Genomic DNA, 23,126 nt, shown 5'->3' with positions numbered 1-23,126 from the left:
ACATGTTGATAAAGAACCTTGTTAAATGACGGGTGGATATAATAGATGATACACAGTTTCATAATTAATAACTAAATACACGAGCAAGTTAAAACATAAACAACTTAATGGTTCATTGGTTTAGGAGGAATATGGTTAAGCGAGAAGTCGCGGGTTCGAGCTTGGGCAATGGCATTTTTTTTGGAAACTTATTACTTTGAGGTAGTATTATTATTATTATTATTATTATTATTATTATTATTATTATTATTATTATTATTATTATTATTATTATTATTATTATTATTATTATTATTATTATTATTATTATTATTATTATTGTTATTATTATTATTATTATTATTATTATTATTATTACTATTATTATTATTATTATTATTATTATTATTATGTATAATGTAATTTATTATTAGTATCATTAATATTAGGATTATTATCATGTTTATAAATATTATTATCATCATTATTATTATTATTATTATTATTATTATTATTATTATTATTATTATTATTATTATTATTATTATTATTATTATTATTAATATAAGCATTATTATTATTATTATCATTATTATTAATATAATTATCATTATTAGTATTATTATTATTAAAAGTATTATCATTATTATCATTAGTAGTAAAATTATTATTATTATAGTTATTATTATTATCAGTATTATTATTATTATTATTATTATCATTATTACTAAAAGTATGATTATTCATTTTTATTAAAATGGTTATTATTATTATTATTAGTATTAAATTATTATTATTATTATTATTATTATTATTATTATTATTATTATTATTATTATTATTATTATTATTATTATTATTATTATTATTATTATCATCATCATCATTATTATTTTATTAATATTATTATTATTATTATTATTATTATTACTAACATTACTTTTATTATTAGTATTATTATCAAAACTATTAATAGCAGTATCATTACTAAACCTAATTACTTTTAGTATTATTATTATTATTATCATAAAAAGATACAAATTTTTATTTATTATTATTGATATTATTTTAACAAATAAATAGCTATATAAGAATATATTTAAAACATATCGCATAACAACATTAATATTTTCATAATAAATACTAATTATTTATCTAAGGTATATAAAATAAATATAGTTAAAATAGTTACCAATGAAACATAAAAGTTACTGAAATAACAATTAATAATAATATCTAAACTTGTTCGATTACAAGTATATGTTTAATAAATATATGAATAATATAGGTTCGTGAATCCGAGACCAATCCTACACTTGTTCAATGACGTCATATGTATTTTTACTACAAAATATAGTATGGTGAGTTTCATTTGCTCCCTTTTTAATTACTTTTGCAATATATATTTTTGGGCTGAGAATACATGCGCTGCTTTTATGTTTGATGAAATAGACATAAGTACTTAAAATATATTCTACGTTGAGTTGTACCACCTTGCATATCTTCCCTAATAGCTTGGTAACTAATATTTACATGTTGGAAGAACATGTAAGCACGAATCCTATTGATAGATCTATCGGGTTTGACCACCCCAACCGGGCTAGTCGCTCTAGTATCGTAAACGGTTGCATAGTACTTCGTTTTTACTACACTTAGTACAGTGTAGGGAGATTTCATAATAAAGGGAATATGCCACATTAATTGTTAAGTATGATTACCGAAGTGCTCAACAACTTATAGAATACTTTTATACACTTGTGAGTGTACATATATTTATAAACGGAAATATTGTGGTCTATTAATATATTGAAATGATTGTTATGATAAACCTATGAACTCACCAACCTTTTGGTTGACACTTTTAAGTATGTTTATTCTCAGGTATGAAAGAAATCTTTCGCTGTGCATTTGCTCATTTTAAAGATATTACTTGGAGTCATTCATGACATATTTAGGTCAGTACCAATGGGACCAGATGTTGATGACTTCGTCCAGGTGGATTTGGACGGGTCATCACAGGTATCTGTAACATCCCAGGTAACACGTTCCCCGTAGCATGATATTGTCTGCTTTGCCCGTAGGCGCACGGATTTTTCTTGGCAACCACACATGACGAGTACTTTCCCAGGAGGTCACCCATCCTGGTAGTGCCCTCGCATGAGCACGCTTAACTGCAGAGTTCTCATGGGATTTGTTGCGCTTATGGTTCCAAAACGCGTCATGCTAGGAAAGGTCTCCACACCCTTACAAGGCATGCTTCGTTCCCCTCTCCAACCGACGTGGGACGGATGTAACACGGATGTTACAATCCTCTCCCCTAATGGGACACAGCGTCCTTGCTGTGCAAGTTTGGTCCGGGGCCTGGCTCTGATACCAATCTGTAACATCCCAGGTAACACATTTCCCGTAGCATGATATTGTCAGCTTTGCCCGTAGGCGCACGGATTTTTCTTGGCAACTACACACGACGAGCACTTTCCCAGGAGGTCACTCATCCTGGTAATGCCCTCGCATGAGCACGCTTAACTGCAGAGTTCTCATGGGATCTGTTGCGCTTATGGTTCCAAAACGTGTCATGCTAGGAAAGGTCTCCACACCCTTATAAGGCATGCTTCGTTCCCCTCTCCAACCGATGTGGGACGGATGTAACACGGATTGATAATGCTAAAAACGAACATATATTTCATAGCATTATTTCTCAAGAAAGACAAGCTTTTAGTTGCAATTGTTCTATTTACAAGTGATATTCGTTTAAATAATAAAAGGTGAAGACAAAAGACAGATTCGACGAATTGAAGACGCAAATGACCAAAAAGCTCAAAAGTACAAAAGACAATCAAAGAGGTTCCAATTATTGATAAGAAACGTCTCGAAATTACAAGAGTACAAGATTCAAAACGCAAAATACAAGATATTAAATTGTACGCAAGGACGTTCGAAAATCCGGAACCAGGACCAGAGTCAACTCTCAACGCTCGACGCAACGGACTAAAAATTACAAGTCTACTATGCACAAGAATATAATATAATATATAAATAATTAATAATTAATTATTTATATTTTATATTTATATATAAAATCCGTCGGCAAGAAAGACTCCAAAAGTTGTGAGCTGTAATTTCATTCTCCGCGACTCGCGGAGTTTGAAGAGGATATCTCCGCGAGTCGCGGAGCCCCAATTTCAGAAAATCCCTATAAAGCTCGCGCATTCTGATCGTAATCATCATCTTTTTCTTCTTCTCCTCATTCATACGTAAAATATATATATATATATATATTTATAATTTATATTTTAATTTTAATTATAATTATAATAATAAGGGTATGTTAGCGAATGTTGTAAGGGTGTAAGTCGAAATTCTGTCCGTGTAACGCTACGCTATTTTTAATCATTGTAAGTTATGTTCAACCTTTTTACATTAATGTCTCGTAGCTAAGTTATTATTATGCTTATTTAATCCGAAGTAATCATGATGTTGGGCTAATTACTAAAATTGGGTAATTGGGCGTTGTACCATAATTGGGGTTTGGACAAAAGAACGACACTTGTAGAAATTAGACTATGGGCTATTAATGGGCTTTATATTTGTTTAACTAAATGATAGTTTGTTAATGTTAATATAAAGATTTACAATTGGGCGTCCCTATAAATTACCATATACACTCAATCGGACACGATGGGCGGGGTATTTATATGTACGAATAATCGTTCATTTAACCGGACACGGGAATGGATTAATAGCCACTAGAATAATTAAAACAGGGGTGAAATTATGTACAAGGACACTTGGTATAATTGATAACAAAATATTAAAACCTTGGGTTACACTCAGTAGACATCCTGGTGTAATTATTAAACAAAGTATTAAAATCTTGTTACAGTTTAAGTCCCCAATTAGTTGGAATATTTAACTTCGGGTATAAGAATGATTTGACGAGGACACTCGCACTTTATATTTATGACTGATGGACTGTTATGGACAAAAACTCGACGGACATATTAAATAATCCAGGACAAAGGACAATTAACCCATGGGCATAAAACTAAAATCAACACGTCAAACATCATGATCACGGAAGTTTAAATAAGCATAATTCTTTTATTTCATAATTAATTTCCTTTATTTTATATTTAATTGCACTTCTAATTATCGCATTTTTATTTATTGTTATTGTATTTAATTGCACTTTTAATTATCGTACTTTTTAATTATCGCAAGTTTATTTTATCGCATTTTTATTAATCGCAATTTCATTATCGTTATTTACTTTATGCTTTAATTTAAGTCTTGTATTTATTTTTAATATTTTACATTTGGTTTTAACTGCGACTAAAGTTTTAAAATCGACAAACCGGTCATTAAACGGTAAAAACCCCCCTTTATAATAATAATATTACTTATATATATATATATTTGTATTTTTATAAAAGTAAACTAATATAGCGTTAAACTTTGTTTAAAAAGATTCCCTGTGGAACGAACCGGACTTACTAAAAACTACACTACTGTACGATTAGGTACACTGCCTATAAGTGTTGTAGCAAGGTTTAAGTATATCCATTCTATAAATAAATAAATATCTTGTGTAAAATTGTATCGTATTTAATAGTATTTCCTGCTAAAATTAATAGTATTTTATACCACTCCGCTACCACATCAAGTATTTTTGGCGCCGCTGCCGGGGACTCTTTTAAAAGCCGGAAGCGCAACGCTAATAATAATAAAAAAAAATTTTAGTTAACTTTTATTAAAATTCGTTTTTGTAAAAATACGTTTTAATTATTCGAAAATATAAAAAGAAAAACAAAAATTTTTATGTATTTTTAAGATTTTGTTAAATATTTAAGTTTTATAAAGTTTCTTTATTTTTATATAAGTTTTATTTAAGTATTTTGTTTTTATTTAAAAACATATAAAAAAAATATATATATAAATCTAGTTTTAAGGTTTTTATTTATAAAATTATAAAGAAGTTCTATTTTTATTTAAGTTTTTAATTATAAGTTTTTATTATACATTATAAAACAGAAAAATATAAAAACAGAAAAAAATAAAAATAAAAATAAAAACGCGTCAAAATTTAAAGCTGTCAGTTGAATTTCTGAACCCCGCGACTCGCGGGGTTTACTGCCTTGAATACCGCAACTCGCGGAGAAAACCTGACACGCGACAGAAGCCCTAATCCTGCATTTATTACGGGGTAATTAATTATTATTATTATTATTATTTAACCCTAATTATTATTATTATTATTATTATTATTAGTTTTATTTTAACTTTTAAGTTTAATTTAATTTATATTTTAGTTAAATTAGTTTAATTAATTTGTAAAATTAGTAGTTTTAATAAATAAATAATATAAAAATAATATTTTTATAAAAATTGTAATTTTTACAACTTTTTGTATATTTATATATTTTGTCCCTTTTCAATCGTTTTAACGTAACATTTGTATTTTTAGCTCATATTTAGTTTTAAACTTAGTTTTTGCCATAGTTATTTTTACTTCTAGATTTTTAGGCTTTGCCGTAGAATTCCTTAAGTGCTTTTTCTTTAGAATAAGATTTAGGTGCTTTAGAATTTTGTGACGCCTTTTTAAGTTTTAGTTTCTTTTTAAGTTATTTCCATTTGGGATATAGTTTTTCCTGTAAGCTTTAATATTTTTAGACACCTTTTTACTATGTATCAATTATCATTCCAATTAGTAATCTCAATTTGCGATTATAATTTTAAGTTAGTTGTAGTAATAAGGTTAGGTTAGTCAAGTATTTTTAAGTTTTATAAGTTTCTTTTATTTTTCCGTCACCTTTTATTTTTCAACCATTTTTCTTTTTCGATCTTTTTCCGACGAACTCTTTTTCTTTCTTATTTCTCGCTATTCTAGTTTTTAGGACATAGATTTTTATTCTACTTCTTATCTAAATTTCTTAAAATTACGAAAATTTATTTTAAGTGGTTAAATTGATAGACATAAAAATTTTCTGGTTCGTAGTAATAGTTGGATTTGTACGTGGACCGGGTTATTGGAGCCAAACAGTCCTCAATTATATTGAGACCAAACGAATCCTGCCCCTCTGCTGCATCTTTTGGCTATTCGAAACGTGGGCAAAATCAAAAAAGTTTATTGATTGGATAACTTATTATAATTTTTCTTTCCTTTTAAAAACTAATAGGATATTCAGTGAATGCACCGAGCAAGACGTTCACCACCTTTTGTACGTTCACGACCTGTAACTAGATCAAGACATTTAGCAAATATAACCGCCGTTGATTTTTCTTTAGAATCGTCATCCAGTCGACCAAGTACTTCAGTTCAATTTTCTGATAATCCATTTTTTGAACCCGACCTCACAATTGAGAATCCGGAGAATATTCAGGAACGGTTCGTAGATCCTGAACCATTAAACTTTCCTCCGGAACCACCAATCATTCAAACAGAGATTGTTGAGGAACGAACCATTAAATCAGAATCCTCTAGTGATTCCGATTCAACAAATTCAATTATGGAGAATCTGGAACCTTTAAGTATGGAAGACCGAATGAGAGCTAAACGCACTGGCCAAGGTCACGCAATTACTCATCCAGACATTAATGCGCCAGATTATGAAATCAAAGGACAAATTCTACACATGGTGACTAATCAATGCCAATTTAGTGGTGCGCCGAAGGAAGATCCAAATGAACATCTACGTACCTTTAATAGGATCTGCACACTATTTAAAATTCGAGAAGTGGAGGATGAACAGATATATCTCATGTTATTTCCCTGGACTTTAAAGGGAGAAGCCAAAGATTGGTTGGAATCGTTGCCTGAAGGGGCGATCGATACATGGGACGTTTTAGTTGACAAATTTCTTAAACAATTCTTTCCTGCATCTAAAGCCGTAAGACTTCAAGCAGAAATTGTTACGTTTACACAGAAACCAAATGAAACTCTATATGAGGCGTGGACTAGATATGGAAAGTTATTAAGAGGATGTCCGCAACATGGTTTAGACACCTGTCAAATAGTACAAATATTCTACCAAGGATGCGACATCACTACAAGGAAAGATATAGATATAGCAGCTGGTGGTTCTATTATGAAGAAAACCGAAACTGATGCTTACAAAATTATTGATAACACTGCTTCCCACTCACATGAGTGGCACCAAGAAAAAGACATCGTTAGATCATCTAAAGCAGCTAGAGCCGATTCTAGCCATGACTTAGATTCTATTTCCGCAAAGATAGATGCTGTGGAGAGACGAATGGAAAAGATGACTAAAGATATTCACTCAATACGAATTAGTTGCGAGCAGTGTGGAGGACCACATTTGACAAAAGATTGTCTCAGTATTGAATTAACAATGGAACAAAGAGAGAATATTTCATACATAAACCAAAGGCCTGGAAATAATTATCAGAATAATTATCAACCGCCAAGACCGATTTACAATCAAAACCAGAATTATAACAGAAATATTCCATACAACAACCAACAAGGTTCTAGCAATCAACAAGTATCCAATAATACTTACAATCAGCAAAGACCTAATTTTTAAAACAAACCACCACAACAAACCGATGACAAAAAGCCAAATTTAGAAGATATGATGACGAAGCTAGGTGAAACTCAAACGCAGTTTTTCACCTCTCAAAAACAAACCAATGAACAAAATGCTCAAGCATTTAGAAATCAACAAGCTTCTATTCAAAATCTGGAACAAGAAGTAAGTAACCTAGCAAGGTTAATAGGTGAAAGAAAACCAGGAAGTCTACCTAGTGATACAAATGCTAACCCCCGGAATGAAACAGCTAAAGCCATTACCACAAGAAGTGGTACAACACTTAAACCACCTGAAATACCTGTAACTTCTAATGAAGCTATTCCTACTCCACAAGAACCACAACCTGATCAAGATAAGGAAAAAGAACCGGTAGTTGAAAAGGTTAATGAAGATAACACAGCTAAGGATAAACCTTATGTTAAACCATACCAACCACCACTTTCTTACCCGAGTAAAATGAAGAAAGAGAAACTTGAAGCCGAGCAATCCAAATTCTTGGATATGTTTAAACAGATAAATGTAAATCTTCCTTTCATTGATGTGATTTCTGGAATGCCTAGATATGCTAAATTCTTGAAAGATCTAATTTCAAATAGAAAGAAAATGGAAGAACTCTCGGCTGTTACTATGAATGCTAATTGTTCAGCAGTGCTGTTGAATAAGATACCAGAAAAACTATCTGATCCAGGAAGTTTCACAATTCCATGTTTTCTGAGTAGTCTTAGTTCAATAGAAGCATTGGCAGACTTAGGTGCTAGTATAAATTTAATGCCGTATTCACTATACACTAAACTAGACCTTGGAGAATTGAAACCAACCAGAATAAGCATACAACTAGCTGATAGATCAATAAAATATCCTAGAGGGATAATGGAGAACATGCTAGTTAAAGTTGGTACTTTAGTATTTCCAGTAGATTTTGTTGTTCTGGACATGGAAGAAGATTCTCAAGTTCCTCTCATATTAGGAAGACCATTCTTAAACACGGCTAAAGCAATGATAGACGTGTTTGGTAAGAAATTGACCCTAAGTATAGAGGATGAGAGTGTTACCTTTTCAGTTGATAGAGCAATGCAACAACCACAATCTGCAGATGATACATGTTATTATATTCAAACTATAGATGCACATGCAGAATTATTAGAAGAATTTCCAGAATTACAAGGAACAGGAGAATGTTCTTTAGGAGAAGGTAATGAACCAATTGATGAAGCTGAAATGTTAGCTACACTTATAGCTAATGGATATGAACCAACAACAGAAGAAATTCAAATGCTAAAAGAAGAAGAGAGATATCGATATAAATCATCGATAGAAGAACCTCCGAAATTAGAGTTAAAGCCACTTCCAGACCATTTGGAATACGCTTATTTACATGGTAAATCTGAATTACCTGTAATAATATCGTCTTCTCTTACTAAAAATGAGAAATCACAACTCATTTCTGTGTTGAAAGCCCATAAACCAGCCATTGCATGGAAGATTCATGATATTAAAGGAATAAGTCCTTCGTATTGCACACATAAAATCCTTATGGAAGAAGGTCATAAAACGTATGTGCAACGCCAACGAAGACTAAATCCTAATATGCAAGATGTAGTTAAGAAAGAGATTATTAAACTGCTAGATGCAGGTTTAATTTATCCAATCTCTGATAGTCCATGGGTAAGCCCAGTTCAATGCGTGCCTAAGAAGGGTGGCATGACTGTCATTACAAATGAGAAAAATGAGCTTATTCCTACTAGGACCGTAACAGGATGGCGTGTATGTATTGATTATAGAAAATTAAATGACGCCACCAGAAAAGATCACTTTCCCTTACCTTTCATAGATCAAATGTTGGAAAGATTAGCCAAAAATAGTTACTATTGTTTTCTAGATGGATTTTCCGAATATTTTCAAATTCCAAAAGCACCCGAGGACCAAGAGAAAACCACATTCACGTGCCCTTATGGTACTTTTGCTTACAAACGCATGCCATTTGGACTTTGCAATGCCCCTGCAACCTTTCAAAGGTGTATGATGGCGATTTTTCACGACATGATAGAAGAATGCATGGAAGTTTTCATGGATGACTTTTCAGTCTTCGGTGATACATTTGAAACATGTCTAGATAATCTTGAACGAATGCTTATTAGATGCGAACAATCAAATCTAGTACTTAATTGGGAGAAATGCCATTTCATGGTTAAAGAAGGCATCGTTCTTGGACATAAAATTTCAAAAGAAGGAATTGAAGTGGATAGAGCTAAAGTAAATGTAATTGCTAAACTTCCACATCCCACCAATGTTAGAGGAATTAGGAGTTTTCTAAGGCATGCCGATTTTTACCGACGTTTCATAAAAGATTTTTCTAAAATTGCCACTCCTATGAATAAACTCCTAGAAAAGGATGCTCCATTCATCTTTTCAGATGAGTGTATCAAATCTTTTAATATTCTTAAAGAGAAACTAACTAATGCGCCGATCATGATAACACCAAATTGGAATCTACCATTTGAACTAATGTACGATGCAAGTGATTTTGCAATGGGAGCCGTTTTAGGACAAAGGATTGAAAAACGATTTCAACCTATATATTATGCTAGTAAGACGTTACAAGGAGCACAAACGAACTATACAACTACTGAAAAAGAACTCCTTGCTATTGTCTTTGCTTTTGACAAATTTCGATCATATCTCGTTCTAGCAAAAACGGTAGTCTATACCGACCATTCTGCTCTTAGATACCTATTTTCAAAACAAGATGCTAAACCAAGATTAATCCGTTGGATCTTACTCTTACAAGAGTTTGATATTGAAATCCGAGATAAAAGAGGAGCAGAAAATCTCGCCGCTGATCATCTTTCTCGTCTTGAAAATCCCGAATTAGAAGTTCTAAATGAATCGGCCATACAAGACAACTTTCCTGATGAATATCTATTGAAGATAGATTATAAAGAAATTCCATGGTTTGCAGACTATGCAAACTACTTAGTTTGTGGATTCCTTGAAAAAGGATTATCGTACCAAAAACGAAAGAAATTCTTCAGTGATATAAAACACTATTTTTGGGAAGATCCACATCTGTTTAAAAGTTGTCCAGATGGAATAATACGCCGATGTGTATTTGGAGATGAAGCTAGTAAAATATTAAACCATTGTCACACAGGACCAACAGGAGGGCATTATGGGCCTCAACTAACAGCAAGAAAAGTTTATGATGCTGGATTCTATTGGCCTACAATTTACAAAGACGCACACCTTCTTTGCAAATCCTGTGATGCTTGTCAAAGGGCCGGAAAAATAAGTCAACGTGATGAAATGCCACAAAATGTCATCCAAGTATGTGAAGTATTTGACATTTGGGGTATTGACTTTATGGGTCCATTTCTAAAATCTCATAATAATCTATATATACTCGTAGCCATTGATTATGTATCTAAATGGGCGGAAGCACAAGCTCTCCCAACTAACGATGCACGAGTTGTATTCAACTTTTTAAAACGTCTTTTTGCAAGGTTTGGAATACCGAAAGCTTTAATAAGTGATCGGGGAACTCATTTCTGTAATAATCAACTTGAGAAAGTTCTTAAAAGATATGGAGTAACTCATAAAATCTCCACCGCATATCATCCACAAACAAGTGGACAAGTTGAAAATACCAACCGAGCTTTAAAACGTATTCTAGAGAAAACCGTATGATCAAATCCGAAGGAATGGTCCATTAAATTGGAAGATGCACTCTGGGCTTTTAGAACAGCCTACAAAACTCCAATTGGAACCACACCTTTTAGACTTGTTTATGGAAAAGCATGTCATCTTCCAGTAGAAATTGAACACAAAGCATTTTGGGCTTTGAAATCATGTAATCTTGATTTACATGAAGCTGGACGTCTACGATTAAGTCAACTAAACGAATTAGAAGAATTAAGACATGAAGCATACGAAAATTCGTTAATCTATAAAGAAAGAACGAAGAAATGGCATGATAAAAGAATCAGATGTTCAAAAGAATTTAAAGAAGGAGACAGAGTTCTTCTTTTCAATTCACGATTCAAGCTATTTCCTGGAAAATTGAAATCAAGATGGTCTGGACCATTCATAGTCAAAAGAGTTTTCCGATACGGAACGATAGAATTAATAAATTCAAATGGGATTGAATTTAAAGTTAATGGTCACAGAGTTAAACATTACATACATGGTCCGATGGAAGTCGACAACGAAGTTAATCACAATTTCGACACCACAGCTAACTAAGTGTGGGGAGAATCAAGTCTTTAAAGGATAATATGTATTTCTGTTAGAGTTAGATTGTCTGTTTTCGTGTAGTTCTCGAAAATGGAACCCGAATGGTCTTTCCCTAGCAGACCCTAAAGAACTAGTCTTCTCCCCCCATTCTGAATTTTTATTTTTTTTAGGTTTTTACAAAATGAAGACTGCCTGTGAACTAAACCATGGTCTAATGCTACATGCTTTGATCACTAAACGAAATAATGACATACTACCGAGTGAATTAGTATCAGTAATCAGAGAAAGAATGGACGGAGTTAGAAAAGAATCCAGATGCGAAGATAATAAATTACAATTTGGTAAAGGAAAATCAAAATCCGCAGCGAAAAGAAGAGCACGACACCTAGAACGATGTCACAAATGCGGAAAATGGTCACATGGAGGTAAATGTTCAAATAATCAAACCTATTCAAATACCGAATTTGTTACTTTATGCAGAGACGGACCGTTCATATGTTTAGAAGAAAAGACACTGAATGCTCGAGGTTACGCCTATGTAGTCATGGAAAACCAATTAAACCGACTATCTTATGAATGGGATAGATCATATAACTAAGAAATCTATTTCACAGGTATGTCTGTACAGTTTTTATTTTTATTTTTATTTTTAACCTTTTGATAATAAACGCTAATTTGTTCGCTAAAAAGTATTAAATTGGTATTGAATAAAATTAGGTTTGGCGACCGAAATTATTGATATCATTCAAAAATTTATTACATCACTGCGAAATTTAACGTTTATTCTTAAGGTATAAATATCTTTAATCAATCAACCCAAAATATTTCAAAAATTCGTCATGAGTTAAATTAGGTCTTGGAACCGAAATTACTTTACCAAAAAGAGGGGCGCATATTTTTGATAATATTTGATTGATTAAAGTGGGATAAAAAGCCAAAAAGATTTTTAATTTTATTTTTACCATGTTTTTAAAATTAATATTTAAATCTTAAATTAATATTATAAACTTTATAAAAACAATATATTTAAAATTGTAAATATTTGAAAAATTAATATAAGTTTGGTGTGAATTTATAATATGAATTTTTAATTTTATGCATTTTAAATTGTAAGTTTGGTGTGAATTTTTAATATTAATTTTGAATTTTATATTTAAATTGTGTGAATTTAAAAACAAAAATTTACTTAATCTCATTAAGTTAAAAATATGATTTTTAAAATTCGTCGTAAGTTGAAGACTAGGTCTTTGTACCGAAATTGCTTTACCCGAGGGGGGGACGAGAACTTTTATTATCATTATTTTTAATCTTATTGAATTAAAGTATGCCAAAAACATTAAAAAACCCAAAAATCTTAGCTTTTAAAATAATCGCTACAAAAAGACAAATTTTAAAATTTTGTCGAGGGACGGACTAGGACATCGATCCGAAACGACCCGGTCCTAAATAACAAGGGAAACAAAATTTTAAAAATTAATTACTTAATTATTTTATAAGTTAAAGATTATATATAAAAAAAAAAAACAAACTCCGCGACTCGCGGAGTTTGAAGAGGATATCTCCGCGAGTCGCGGGAGGACCAAAATACAGAAAAAATAAAAAGAGCTGCAACTGATCAGTTCACTCCCCAAAACAGAAAAATACTGCGAACATATACACGCAAAAACTCGAAAAATACACCCCAAAATCACAATTTTTATCCGTTAATCACCAAATTTTTTACTAAAATCATGTTGAGAAGGATGCTATCTAGGAATTACTCAAGAAAAACGGTAAATTTCTACACCTAAACACCATTTAATCCGAAATTTGGTGTTCTTGAGCAATTTTTTTCCCCAATTTGATTTTGATGCTTTTTAGTGTAATTAGGCTTAAATTGTTTATGTATTATGCTTGTATAACCTAGATTGATGCTGTTTAACATGATTAGAAGCCTTAAACTTCAAATTTTGAGTAATCTAGGGTTTGTGTTCTTGAGCAAATTTGGGGCTTTTTGATATAAACAGGTTATGGCTGATTTTTGTCATGAATTGTTGCTAAATTAAGTAGTGTAACATATTTAGGTAGTTAAATGATCCCAACTTTGAGCCTAAACATGATTTTGAGAATTAAAGTGGACTTTTTCAAGTCTAAAATTCATGAACTTGATTTTTGAAAGATAATGCCATTTGAAACTTGTTTAATTGCTAGTAATGATTATTTTGACATGTTATTTGAGTTAAATGCTTATGAACTTGGCGAACATTTTCGTATATGCTTATTTGAAAAAGTGTAGATTTGATAAAAATGTGAAAATAAGCTTAAGTTTGATATAAATTGATCATGTCATTGTAATTATTTTGATTGATGATTTTGCTGGCACTAATGCATATTTGGATGCATAAAAATTGTGTTTGATGTGTTTTGCAGACTGAAAGGGGTGAATCTTCATCCCAAGCCCGCAATGCTCCTGCTGAGAATGCGGAACAACAGGAGGTGGATAACTACTACAAGCAGGATATATCTCATCCAGTCATGACCTTTTCTGATATGCACTTGGAAGAGTTGCACCCGAACCTGAGATTTGACAGACTTTGGATAGATTATCTAAAATACCAAAGGGGTCTGCATACTCTTCATTCTAAGGTTGTTGAGGTACCGAGGGTCATAGAATGGGGACCCTTAGAAGCTGTAGAATTGGCCGGGCCAATTAGGGAATTACTTGTACAGAGGTATGGTAATTCTACTTTTAATGACTGGGTACGTTTATTCACCATGCGTAGACCTGTATATAAAGTATGGTGTGAAGAATTGTTATGTAGTATAGAGTTGAATGATCGGGTAGCTAGTTTAACCGATCGTTCTTTTATTAGATTTTTGTTAGGAGGTTCGATGCGCCACATATCTTTACTAGACATGGCTCAGGCTTTACGTATATATACGCCTGAGGAGTTAGCATCTGCCGATTGTAGAGGGTTGATACTAAACGGTAGAAAGATAGATGAAAATTTTGATACACACGGTGTGTGGAGTCAAATGACAAGCCATCACCGTTTCAAAGGGGGAAATTACTCTTATTTGGATATAGATAGAGCCGAATTAAGAGTGATTCATAGGTTTTTAGCTAATTCGATTACACAAAGGGGTAAGAACAAGGAAAAGGTAAATGAACAGGATTTGTTTTACCATATGTGTATTCGAGACCCACAAAGCGCTGTAAGTATACCATATTGTGTGGGTTATTATTTATCAGCTATGGTTCGGGGGATGAGACCGCATAGCATAATAGGAGGTGGTATTTTTATTACTTTGATTGGTGAATATCTCGGTGTGGATATAAGTCGGGGGGGATTATTAGTAGAAGAACCAGAACCCCGCGATACTATAGGTTTAAATGTATACCATGGTGCGAAAGTTTTGAAGAGGCGAAATAACGCCGCAGTACCATACCATGGTAGACATCCACAGGTTGAGAGAAACCAACAGCAAGGTAATGTAGGAGGGGGAAATGAGATGCAAGAAATGCAAAGGTTTATAGCTTCTCAGGAGTACGAAAATGCTAGACAGAGAGCATTTGAAGATTGGCAAGTTCATCAGAACCAAATCATAGCTCATTGCCAACATATAGGTAGAAACTATATTCCTACACCGAAACCCATCTTCCCTCCCTGGTCTATAGAGATGCAACCACCGTATCCTACATATAACCCTGCCGACGCATTCTATAGCACCTATGGTTATGCCTGGAACCCCTATTGGTACCAGTATCATCCCTAGTATACTTAGTTTGATTTATTTTGTAATTTTTAATGATTGATACGTTTAATACTTTTGTTAATATTGTAATCATTTTTATAATTGTCTAACTTTTATTCTTAGATTTTAATAATTTTTGAATGTGGGGTAATATACCAAACTTCAAAAATATGTATATATGTTTGCAGTTTATCTTACGTACACAACAGGGTAAAACAACGCATTTTCAAAGACTGGCATTAAGTTCAGCAAAAGCAACTAATTTTGACGACAAGATGCAAAATATATGTGAAATAACAACAAGACGGAATGAACAAATGATGTGCACCATTTATCATTCAGCAAACAAACGCCAATATATTTGGAAACTTTGGTAAAAATTTAATCATTTTCACACAAATCACCCTCAATAATTTAAATTATTACTCATTTCTTGCAAATGAGGGCATTGCAAGATCTTAAGTGTGGGAAGGGGTTAAATTCTTTCGGATTTTAAAATTTTTTACTTTATACACTTGGTTACCATTAAAAATACTAGTAAAGCAGTAGTTGTATTAGAATCTAGTGCTCTCTGATAATAAAGAACAGCCCTAGTCTTATATACTGACTACCCAATTCTAGTAAAAGTTTTAAAATTTTTTTTTTAAATGAACTCAAAATCATGTTTATACATATTTATGAACGATAAAACTAGGTGTTAACACCGAAATTATTGTTACCTCGGAAAGGACATAAATTGAGAAACAAACCAAAATGTTAAAATTCATTTAAAATGGAATAGAGGACGATAAAAAGGAAAATAAAAGCCAAGTGTGGGAAAATTTACCAAGTTATCTTAAACATATGTCACATATATCTGTAACAAATAACTGAAAATACTTTTGCTTTGGACTAAACTAAACTGTTTTACCCGATGAAAGAAAAGAAGAGATGGATCTACACGATGAATCAATTCCATCATTAAAAGGAAGTAAAGTCTTCCGAAAAAGAAACGCGCTTCTTGATTTAGGTCATGAAGTTGTCGTCCAGACCAGCTGTAGGTTGACGAAAAATCTAGGAAAGTCATCACTAAAATCAGCAGGAAATCCACGGACCTCAGCATTAAACAGGGTTGCCAAGTGGTCAGATTTATCCTAACCATGAGAAGGATTTATCTCGTACAATGGGGGGCACCATGAAAATTAGCTGGATAAGACTAATGAATCAGATCCCCAGGAAGGATAATCTCCTTAAAGATTAAAAATCAGCTTTTAAAGACTGATATTACTCAATCCTAGAGATTGACCTTAAAGATTGAGAATTACAAACTCATGGAATTCAATGATATCTAAACTCGAGCTTGAACGAGAAAATATTTTGATCAAAAATTACAAACCGATTTGTTTTCTGAAAACCCTATTTTCAATGCGTTCATTACCATTGAACGTAAAATCCTAGGAATTCACCTGGAATTCATTAGGTCACCTGAACTAAATCGGGTGTCAACCGTAAGAACGGTGGTTGCATAGCATGGTCAAAGACAGGACCTTGTGCCAGACCGAAAAATCATAAGGGTGAGCTTTACTATTGCTCCTACCAAGGATAGTAATTGCGTCCGACACGTTATAGACCATAATTAAAAGCATGTCAGGGGACATTGCCTTAACAGTTGCTTGTTCAACGCTTTCCTTTACAACCGGACGGTAGTTTACCGAAAGGTAATATACGGGACAAGTAAATTGGACGTGTTGCTTTCCTAATACAAGGTTAGCAAGTGGGTGACACAAAACCGCAAGTTTTGAGCTAAAATTTTCAAATCTGAAACCCACCAAACCCACAAAAATATTTTGCAAACACCGGTGAAGGGTTAATCCGGAAAACTTATCTAGGGTAAAAACTAGATTTAATTTTCAAAAGATCAAATGTTTTCATAAAGATCCAATTTCCTTAAGGATCTACATTTTCATAGTCATGTGGGACTGTAAACCGCCTTTCAAATGTGCACTTTGCTTTGGAAACTGAAAGTAAATCGGCTATTTGATTGCAAGTGTCGTTGACCTAAACCCGAGGCAACTGTGGATGACACACCCACCTTTAACCATGGCTCTATCGTTACTATCATTGTTTATACCGCCGTATAGAAATCACTGATGTACAAAGTGTGAAGAATAAAGAAGTGATTCTAGTATTTCAAGACGATATTGCTTGAGGACAAGCAACGCTCAAGTGTGGGAATATTTGATAATGCTAAAAACGAACATATATTTCATAGCATTATTTCTCAAGAAAGACAAGCTTTTAGTTGCAATTGTTCTATTTACAAGTGATATTCGTTTAAATAATAAAAGGTGAAGACAAAAGACAGATTCGACGAATTGAAGACGCAAACGACTAAAAAGCTCAAAAGTACAAAAGACAATCAAAGAGGTTCCAATTATTGATAAGAAACGTCTCGAAATTACAAGAGTACAAGATTCAAAACGCAAAATACAAGATATTAAATTGTACGCAAGGACGTTCGAAAATCCGGAACCAGGACCAGAGTCAACTCTCAACGCTCGACGCAACGGACTAAAAATTACAAGTCTACTATGCACAAGAATATAATATAATATATAAATAATTATATTAATTATTTGTAGCGACCCCGACAAATCGTCAAGTGACGGCGTCGGCTACGTGGGTCCCATTACCTGATTATAAGTCTTTAAGATAACGTTTGGCCACTGTTGATTCACGAACCTATAACAATATATACATATATATTAAAGTATGTTCAAAATATATTTACAACACTTTTAATATATTTTGATGTTTTAAGTTTATTAAGTCAGCTGTCCTCGTTAGTAACCTATAACTAGTTGTCCACAGTTAGATGTACAGAAATAAATCGATAAATATTATCTTGAATCAATCCACGACCCAGTGTATACGTATCTCAGTATTGATCACAACTCAAACTATATATATTTTGGAATCAACCTCAACCCTGTATAGCTAACTCCAACATTCACATATAGAGTGTCTATGGTTGTTCCGAAATATATATAGATGTGTCGAAATGATAGGTCGAAACATTGTATACGTGTCTATGGTATCTCAAGATTACATAATATACAATACAAGTTGATTAAGTTATGGTTGGAATAGATTTGTTACCAATTTTCACGTAGCTAAAATGAGAAAAATTATCCAATCTTGTTTTACCCATAACTTCTTCATTTTAAATCCGTTTTGAGTGAATCAAATTGCTGTGGTTTCAAATTGAACTCTATTTTATGAATCTAAACAGAAAAAGTATAGGTTTATAGTCGGAAAAATAAGTTACAAGTCGTTTTTGTAAAGGTAGTCATTTCAGTCGAAAGAACGACGTCTAGATGACCATTTTAGAAAACATACTTCCACTTTGAGTTTAACCATAATTTTTGGATATAGTTTCATGTTCATAATAAAAATCATTTTCTCAGAATAACAACTTTTAAATCAAAGTTTATCATAGTTTTTAATTAACTAACCCAAAACAGCCCGCGGTGTTACTACGACGGCGTAAATCCGGTTTTACGGTGTTTTTCGTGTTTCCAGGTTTTAAATCATTAAGTTAGCATATCATATAGATATAGAACATGTGTTTAGTTGATTTTAAAAGTCAAGTTAGAATGATTAACTTTTGTTTGCGAACAAGTTTAGAATTAACTAAACTATGTTCTAGTGATTACAAGTTTAAACCTTCGAATAAGATAGCTTTATATGTATGAATCGAATGATGTTATGAACATCATTACTACCTTAATTTCCTTGGATAAACCTACTGGAAAAGAGAAAAATGGATCTAGCTTCAATGGATCCTTGGATGGCTCGAAGTTCTTGAAGCAGAATCATGACACGAAAACAAGTTCAAGTAAGATCATCACTTGAAATAAGATTGTTATAGTTATAGAAATTGAACCAAAGTTTGAATATGATTATTACCTTGTATTAGAATGATAACCTACTGTAAGAAACAAAGATTTCTTGAGGTTGGATGATCACCTTACAAGATTGGAAGTGAGCTAGCAAACTTGAAAGTATTCTTGATTTTATGAAACTAGAACTTTTAGAATTTATGAAGAACACTTAGAACTTGAAGATAGAACTTGAGAGAGATCAATTAGATGAAGAAAATTGAAGAATGAAAGTGTTTGTAGGTGTTTTTGGTCGTTGGTGTATGGATTAGATATAAAGGATATGTAATTTTGTTTTCATGTAAATAAGTCATGAATGATTACTCATATTTTTGTAATTTTATGAGATATTTCATGCTAGTTGCCAAATGATGGTTCCCACATGTGTTAGGTGACTCACATGGGCTGCTAAGAGCTGATCATTGGAGTGTATATACCAATAGTACATACATCTAAAAGCTGTGTATTGTACGAGTACGAATACGGGTGCATACGAGTAGAATTGTTGATGAAACTGAACGAGGATGTAATTGTAAGCATTTTTGTTAAGTAGAAGTATTTTGATAAGTGTATTGAAGTCTTTCAAAAGTGTATAAATATATATTAAAACACTACATGCATATACATTTTAACTGAGTCGTTAAGTCATCGTTAGTCGTTACATGTAAGTGTTGTTTTAAAACCTTTAGGTTAACGATCTTGTTAAATGTTATTAACCCAATGTTTATAATATCAAATGAGATTTTAAATTATTATATTATCATGATATTATCATGTATGAATATCTCTTAATATGATATATATACATTAAATGTCTTTACAACGATAATCGTTACATATATGTCTCGTTTAAAAATCATTAAGTTAGTAGTCTTGTTTTTACATATGTAGTTCATTGTTAATATACTTTATGATATGTTTTCTTATCATAGTATCATGTTAACTATATATATATATCCATATATATGTCATCATATAGTTTTTACAAGTTTTAACGTTCGTGAATCACCGATCAACTTGGGTGGTCAATTGTCTATATGAAACATATTTCAATTAATCAAGTCTTAACAAGTTTGATTGCTTAACATATTGGAAACATTTAATCATGTAAATATCAATCTCAATTAATATATATAAACATGGAAAAGTTCGGGTCACTACATATTGTGTTGACCTTGGTGAGCCATTGTTCCTTCATGAGACAAGAATATCGTTGGTTAGTATTTTCAACAATACTAACCGTGGCATGGAATAAGGATAGAGAGAAAATTTTCCTTGACTCGCCTTAAATTCTCTATGTCATAATGTCGGAACGTCCATGTGAATCACCGTAATATAATCCCGGAAATTATATTACCCTGATTCTCATGTGCATTTAACATTACTTCATAAAGTCAAGGTGGCGCATCAACAAAATTTATCAACGTAAGATCAAGATCGAATACGAGTTAGATATGATAGAAGAGTTCGAGTATAAATGCACAATTAGTCAAATAATTCCTACTTCAGTCTATATGCCGGTTGTAGTCTAGATTCACCTATGTACCCTATGACTCGGGGTGGACACAAATGAACTCTAAATCCCTACAACCAAGGCTCTGATACCACTTGTAGCGACCCCGACAAATCGTCAAGTGACGGCGTCGGCTACGTGGGTCCCATTACCTGATTATAAGTCTTTAAGATAACGTTTGACCAAAATATGTCGCCTTCATTTCAAAATAAAGATTGTTTCAAAGTTTACAAGAATTGTTCAACCAAAAGTTAAGTTACCACGTTATAGGTACGATTGAAATCTAGGCGACACGGTTTAAAGTAAAGTCAAAAGACGCTCCATGAAATGCATGTATACTCGACATCGGATGCAAGTATCAAATAGTAAGCGGAAGCATGTTTCACATGTCGTGCAAGACCTGAGAAAAACATAGAAATCTGTCAACGAAAACGTTGGTGAAATCATAGGTTTAAGTAAGTGAGTACAAGTGAACCACAAGATCTGCATCAATGAAATAATAGTAATACATTCCAAAAGTTTGTTTCACGAGCACCCAATTATCAAAGCTTAACATTCCATCCATTGTATACCCCATCCATAGTACTAGAACAAGCACTGATTCTCGAAAATATATTTCATCCGTAGACGGTAGCGAACCGTCAAAGATGAGGGTTGTCAACCCATATGGCCATATAACATAAGTTCTCGCTTACACCCGGCAAGTGTAACTAATGATAATCGAATTGAGGATTTTTGTTCTAAACTCGTATGTAGAATGTTTGTTTTCCCGTTCTTGTGTTCACTTAGTTCAAAAGAATCGTTTATGTTTTCTCATCCCAAATATAAGTTCAAAAAGAGTAAAAGTGGGACTATGATCTCACCTTGAGCGCGAGAGTTAATAAAGTACTTCAACAAGTAAACGCGTGCAAAGACAAAGCTAGTCTTGACCTAAACATATAGGTTATATCAATATCGGTAAGCACAAACGGTCAAAGATGTTCAATTAGTCCTATGGCTCGTTACGACTCGATTATATTAACATGTGAATCAACTAGTCAAGTTTCATGCAAGTTACAAGTAATTAATCATGTTAGAAAGGTTGCATAAGTATTTGGTTAAGTTTGACAAAAAGTCAAACTTGGTCGGGTCAAAGTCAATTAAAAAGTCAACATGTTCGGGTCGGGTCCCGGACTATTTTTCTATGCTAATTATTCATATATAAGTATATTAGAACAAGTTTCATGTGAATCGGAGGTCGATAGCTAGTCAAACATTTCGCGTGAAATGTGCCAAATGAAGCAGAATCTGGCCAGGCTAATCCGCGCGCCGCGCGGGGATGGGGCGCGCCGCGCCACCATCTGGGCAGACGCTTTTCTGTTTTTCACAAGTATGCACGAGCTAAAACCAAATAACCACATCTTATGATCCGCAAACAATTAGAACATGTATCTTATATCATCGGAAAGGTAATTTGACGAGGAAAACACCTAGACACATTTCATCAAGCAATTCAACACTTACAACAACACAAAACCGCATTAAACGTTCATAATCAAAGTTTCAAGTTCTAAAAACGCATTTCATGATTCGGGCAACCAATTCACATGTATGATATGCCGTTTCGAAGGTAATCAAACACACATTGCAACTAAACACTTATCAACAATAATTCATAGCATTTGATGCACCAAAAGTTCATATAAAGCTTATCAAACCCTAATCCAAAATCACCAAAATCACTAATCAAGTTTATGAAGTTTTACAAATCAACCTACACATCAAATTGAAGCTAGTGACACTAGGAACACATCTAATACTTGCACTTTAACATATTAACAACATTTAAGCATCCAAATCATAAATCAAACACACCAAACTTTCAAGTTCATGCTAGTTATCAAAAATAACGAAATCGAACATGTAAATCATATATTCATGTTAGACTTGAGCCATAGACACTAATTAACAACATTTCAAGTCAAAAACACGAATTTAGAGAAATCTAGAGTTTTAGAATTGTTACCCAAAATTGATGAAATTGGTACCAAAATGTAGAGGATGAAGAGAGGATCACGAAAATGTAATTTGTTTTGAAGTTTGCTTCCCGATCCGAATTTAGATGATGAATGTTTGAATTGGGTGTTTGTGTGTGTGTTCTTGCTAGAGAGAAAGAGAGAGAGATGGAGGTGATTGAATGGTGAGGAAGGTGGGGAG

Source organism: Rutidosis leptorrhynchoides, chromosome 6 (assembly GCF_046630445.1).
Source record: "Rutidosis leptorrhynchoides isolate AG116_Rl617_1_P2 chromosome 6, CSIRO_AGI_Rlap_v1, whole genome shotgun sequence".
NCBI lineage: Eukaryota > Viridiplantae > Streptophyta > Magnoliopsida > Asterales > Asteraceae > Rutidosis > Rutidosis leptorrhynchoides.
The sequence above is the reverse complement of the archived record's forward strand: the minus strand, read 5'-3'. Positions refer to the sequence as shown.